This window comes from Gossypium arboreum, unplaced genomic scaffold (genome assembly GCF_025698485.1).
Source record: "Gossypium arboreum isolate Shixiya-1 unplaced genomic scaffold, ASM2569848v2 Contig00254, whole genome shotgun sequence".
NCBI classification, from domain to species: domain Eukaryota; kingdom Viridiplantae; phylum Streptophyta; class Magnoliopsida; order Malvales; family Malvaceae; genus Gossypium; species Gossypium arboreum.
Window position 1 is genome coordinate 23421 of NW_026440370.1, and position 6824 is coordinate 30244.

A 6824-nucleotide genomic window follows, 5' to 3' on the forward strand; every position below is an offset into this window, starting at 1 on the left:
AAAGAAGAAAAAAACGATTCGGTAATAGGAAAGAAAATAGGTTTTCACCTTTTTCCTTGATTTGGGTTTTGATTTGAACAATATCCAATCTTGATCTGTTGTTGTTCCTAAAACTAATGTGTGTATTCTCTGTTTCTTTGTTTTTAGATCTAGAAAATAAGAAAAGAAAAGGGACCCTTTACATTTCGTTTCATGGCTTTATAGCCTTTACAATTTTATTTCCTATTATTTCGTCCTTTCTCTCTCTAGTGCGGGATATGGCCGATGGAGCGGTGGCCTGCAGTCAGGGGCATGGGGGCGCAGAGAGTAGGTGGGTAGGTTCGGCGAAAGTGGGAAGGGGATAGGTGGTTAGGGTTTGGGTTTGCTGTGTTGGGTCTTGGGTAGTTGGGCTAAGGTTTGGGTAGGGTTAGTTGTATTTGGTCTGATGGGTTTTTGTTGTTTTGGGTAATGTATTGGGCTGTGGGTATTTTGTAAAGTAAATGGGTCGAGGATTTTGGGTTAATTTGTAAAGGTTTAACATCGGGCCGGCAATTTGGGCTTATACATGACTTTAACGAAGTGAAATAAAATGAGGATGTTGAAAATGAGGCGATAATATATGAATAAAATGTAGCATCGATAAATGATACTAATAAAATTACTAATAGAACATTTCATAATGCATATAATGTTGATGATCACATAATATACTATTTTAGCACTAATATGGACAACTAGAGAAAAATAAATAATAATGATAAAAATAATAATAATGACAATAGTAAAGAAAATAATAGTAATAATAATGATAATAATGATAATAAAAAACAATAGTATAATAATAATAATAATAATAATAATAATAATAATAATAATAATAATAATAATAATAAATTGATGAATGGATAAAGCAAATAGCATTAAACCTAAGCATTAAAAGGGTAAAAGAACAAATAATTAAAAATTGAATAAACAACAATGAATAATGTCGATGTTAAATGTTTTAAAAGTAAAAGAATAAATAAATGAATTACTATAATAGATATTCATAACATTAAATTCAGATATTAGAAAAGAAAGAATGAAAACATAAGTATACAAATTGATGAAACAATTATAAATAGTATCACATTTAAAAATTTAAAGTATAAGCGAAAACGAACCCAGCAAATAAATAAATGTACAAAAGATATGGGTAACATAAAAATTAGGTATTAAAAGGGCAAAGAATAATAAATATATATATGAATAATAAAATTAATAAAGTAAAGGACTGCATTGAAATTGAAATAAAATTAATGACATAAATCATAATAAATAATATCAAACAAGGATTGAAATTGGATGCGCGTAAAAGGCGAGGATTAAACGGAAATTATTCCCATACACTCCCTTTAACGCACGCTCCAAGAGGTCAAGTAGTCGGAGGATTGAAATGAAACAGAGCTAAAATTATAGGGAAAAATTAAAAAGAAATAGGATTAAATCAAAACAGGTTAAAAGCGAAAGGACCAGACTGTAAATATCCCTTTTGGAAAAATCACGCGGATCCTCCCAACGCAGTTGGGTCTCGTGTGGGTCGTCAAAACGATGTTGTTTTGACGTCGTAATTCGACCCAAAATGGCGTCGTTTTCTCGCCTATATAAACCAAATAAAAAATTTTCATTTCGCTAAAAATAAATAAAAAACACATAAAGGCCCTCTTTTTTTCTCTCTTTGGGGCTCCTAGTCATAGGTCCTATCATCGGACCGACGTCGTCCACAGTGCTGGCCACCGTACATGGTGGCCGGAAATCGAAAAAAGGTAAAATTTTATTTATTTATTTTGCTATATTTATATATAAAAATATATATACTATTTTTGTTTTTAAAAAAAGGAGAAAACATGTATGTATGTGTAGTTGAAAAATGAAGATAAAAGAAAAAAGAAATGAGACCTTGGCACGTTTGAACCTGTTTTTTTTTCTTCAATGCTTACTTTTTTTTTTTTTTTGTATTTAGATATATGTTTGAAACACTAATTTTGCAGTCACAATCTCCTGATTTTTTTTGTGTATTCCAAAAATCCCCCCTTTTTCGTTTACAAGAGATCGACCTTTACAGCCGTTTTGCATTACATTTTTCTTTTCTTTTTTATTTTGCGCTGGTATTGTCCTCTTATTCTTGTTGTTTGCGGTAGCGGTAAGGGTGATGGGTCGGTGGCGTCTTGCAGCGTGGCATGGAGGCATGAGGGTGCGGTGGTGGCGAGAAGATTAGCTAGGGTTTTAGCTTTTCTAAAACCCTAGTTTGACTAATGAGTTAATTGGGTTTGGGCCATTTGGGCTAGGGTAATTAGGTTTAATTTTGGGCCTCGGGTTTGGGTTTCAATTGTTGGGCTAAGCTGAATTGGGTTTGTCATGGGGTTTGGTTTAGTAGTTAGGTGGGTTTTAAGTTGACTTATGGGCTCGGGCAAAATTTGGGTCTTACACCATCAATAACTTCTAAACTGGGGTAGTCCAAGTATGTTGGTCACATGACCAAAGTCCCAAAAATCTAGTCCAAGAATTAGAAATACTGGTGAACAAACCAAAGAGAGAGCTTTGTGGTTCCATGTCCCATGGAGATGTCCATTTTGAATCATTAGCTTTTTAATTTTGTATTTGTTATTTTTAATACATATGTTTTGGCTTTTAATTTATAATTTATTTATACTTTTTTATATTTTAAATCATTTTTATAATTTTTTATCCAAAATGTTGTTTTAAATATTTTTTTAAAAAACTTTTAGAATTAGAATTAAATTGAAAATTTTGTAAACATCGAGGTTTAAATTTGTTGAATTTTTAAATTTAATATCAAATTGATAAAATATATAAAAATTAAAGAATTTAATTTATTATTAAGCCAATAAAAATACCCATGCCAACTTTCCTTCACCCATTTAATGGTAACTAATAGGAGAATAACTAAAATATTTGATTTCGAAAAGTCAAGTAACTAAAATGAAAAAATTAATAGTTAAGTAACCAAAATAAAACTAAACACATAATGGAATGACTTATTTTATAATTTATCCTATTTATTATATAATAGTCCTAGAAAATGAATTTTATATAATATTTAAATGAATTTTAAACCATACAAAATTTATTCATAAACATAAATAAATTCTAACATATTTAATAAACAAATATGAATATTATTTATATTCATTTATATAACTTATAAACGAATATAAACCCAACAACTCATTTGATGTGAATCGATATCCTTCCTCTAAAATGTCGCTTTAAATATCATGTCATCAAAGACATGCACGTTAAGTGCTTTGAACCAACGAAGTTGTTAATCACGTGTTGGGGCGACTCCAAACAATTACAGTACAAATAAAGCTAAAAAATCCACCATAATTGATACAATGTGGGTCTTCAACCTTCATACTTACAACTTAATCAATTGTGTCAAACTATCATTTGCGGATAATCATCTGCATAATTAATAAATTAAAAAATTTATTTTTATCTAAAATTATTCATTACATTATCAAATTTTAAAATTTCACAAATAGGGTTAAAATATAAATTTCAAGATTTCAATAAATAAAACATGTTGTAATATTTGTTGAATTAAAATATTCTACTATATCAAGTTCTAATCCATTTTTATTTCTTAAATATAATATAAAAATGGTTTAATCTACAAATTGATATCTAAATTATATCATTTTCTCATTTTGGTACCTAAACTTTTTCTTTGAACTACTTTTTTTTTCAAGTTGGTATTTCTGTTAGTTCAACCGTTAGGTCTATAGTATCTAAATTATGTCTTCCAAAAGTTCTTTCATTGTTCAACATCAATGTTTTTCTGGATCAGCTAGTTGGATTGAAATTCGGTTGAAGTACGATAGAGGTTGAATATAAAGACAAAATAATATATATATATATATATATATATATATATATATTTATCTTTTTCTACATGACAATTTTTAATTTGTTATCTTTTATTTTCTAAAATGGACTTAACAATTTAACTAACGGTTGAACTAATAAAGGTACCAACTTGAAAAAAAAGTTGTTTAGGTACCACTTGTGAAAAAAATTTAGATACCAAAATAAGAAAATGACATAATTTAAGTACTAATTTGTGGGTTAAGCCTCTAAAAAGATTGTGATTGGCATCTTACACGTGCTTGTATTTTTTAAATGCAAATATATTCAAAGTAGAATGATTAAATTTAAAAGGTATGATGACTTAATTGGCTCTCCAATTTTACAAAAAAGTCATTTTAGCCATTCATTTAATTGTTTGTCTCTTTTAACTTTTGAACTTGCATTATTTGTCAAACCACTTAAAATGGATAGAAAAATTGGTGTCTTAACTTTACTAATGGGCAATTCATGTGGCAATCATATATATGCCACATTAGCAATTAATTAATTTTTAAAATTAAAAATATTATTTTATAATTTTATACTTTTGTATTAATTTTACTTTTTACTTTTTTTAATTTTTAAAAAATAATTAATGGCTAACATAAGCATATGCGTGACAATCTACGTGTATGCTACATCAACAAAGTTAACATACATTAACTTTTCGCTATTTTGAGGTGATTAGGTAAATAGTACAAGTTTAAAGACTTTAAAAGAAGAAAAAGTAAGTACAAGATTAAAATAAATTTTTCTTATAAATTAAACCAAATAATTTATTATTACTTAAATTAAACTAAAATCCTTTGATATGCATAATTGAAGAACTACCTTATGGAAAAGTTTTTAACAAATTAATCATTTAATTTCTCTTAGATAAATAAAATCTATTTGTCTCACTTCGCTTTTGATTTTCAATTAATATGGTATAAATTAGGTTGGTGGTTAAATTAGTCGTAATAATTAATTGAATTAGTTTAATTATAAAAAAATTAAATTAACTTCAACGTGATCCAAAATGTTTTCAAATATATCGACAGTGCATAAGTTGTTATGGGTCATTTCCGACAATCACGTGAGAATCACATGAGAATCACCCATCTCATGAAACACGAATGACCCTACCTTGAAAATAAATATCTTTGAAAACAAAATAATTTTCCAATCAGACAAATAATTCTAGCATAGTTTATTGGTCCCCTATTGACATCATTAAACTAGACAGCAATAGATGACTAAAAGAGCACCACATTATAATATATTGATTCTAATAACCACATAATTTTCAAAAAAAGTCCACTTGTACAAATACCTATGAGATTTGGAATTATATATTTTGGTGGGCTTTGTATTATTGTTGTTGTTATAACAAAAAGAAATTGAGTTTTTTTAAGGAAGGTTACGAGTAATAATTGAATTTGTAATTAAATTTATTTGATGTGGGTTAATTATTTATAAATATAAGTAAAATTTATATTTTTTTATAGGGATAAATTTGAATAATTATATATGAGGTTTTTGAGATATGTCAACAAAAAATTAATTATTGTAATCTTTCTACCTTAATGAAAGAAAACAAGATTGATCAAATTCTATTTAGTCGATTCATAGTGATCATTTATCAAAAATGACTCGGTTATTAAATGATTGAACAATCGGGACTAATTTACTTACAATACTTAGTTGACATTCATAAAAAAGTATCAAATGAATTATGAGTTCAATACATCCCGTAGCGAAGCGATGGATATTCCTTGCTCATTATCGACAATCACTTATTCACAAACTCCATGTGGGGCTAATAGTTTTCATTTCCGTCTCATGGAAAACCCTTTTCACTTGCTAGCCCTATCTCCCTCTATGAGTATTTTAGTGATAGGTTCTATAGGAACCGGACGATCTTATTTGTTCGAATACCTAGCGACAAACTTCTATGTTTCTTTCATTACAGTATTTCTGAACAAGTTCCTGGATAACAAGCTTAAAGGTTTTCTTATTGATGATATCGATATTGATGCTAGTAACGCTATTGATTGTGACCTTGATACGAAACTGGAGCTTCTAACTATGATGAATGCGTTAGCTATGGATATGATATCGGAAATTGACCGATTTTGTATAACCCTCCAGTTCAATCTAGCAAACGCAATGTCTCATTGCATAATATGAATTCGTATTGTTGATAATAATTATATATAATGTTAATATCATACATAAGTTTGATTATAATTTAAATTGGTCATACCACAAATACCTCTAAATTGAAAAAAAACCAAATTATATATTTCAAACAATTATAGTTATCTTTTTATATTTTTAAGGAGATTATAAGTATAAATTATAAAATATACATTTTCGATAAATTAAAACTAGAACAAATTTAATGTTAAACACAACTGAAAATTGAAATATAATTGAGCAAGGGATGATGTCCCTTCTAACCAAGGGCGGGATAATGTGAGTAGGTACATATACTGACTTCCTTAAAAATGGTGGAATTGTGGTTTAGTCTTATAGAAATTGTAAAGTTACTAGCAAACACAGAACCATATATTCATATGGTACGCGGTAAAAGAAATAAAAATATTTAAGCAATGAAAATTTTGAATAAAAATAATTATAAGTTAAAAAAAAACGTGAATACTTTTATTAAATAGATTTTTTGGGTAAAAAATTTCTACAGTTTCTCCCAATTTTTTTGATGAATTACAATAACAAAGCAATGCCCAAACAACAAATACAATTAACACAACTCAAACTCAAGTCACACTTAGGCGATGAACACCCTTGACCATCGTGACATCACATGAGGTTCACCAATTTTGATATTAAGCAAAATTTTCCTTTTAAACAATCAAAGTAATTTAACATCTATCAATTTTGAAAGTGAGTAACTAAAGATAATTAATCATAATGTTAATTTTTTCATAAAT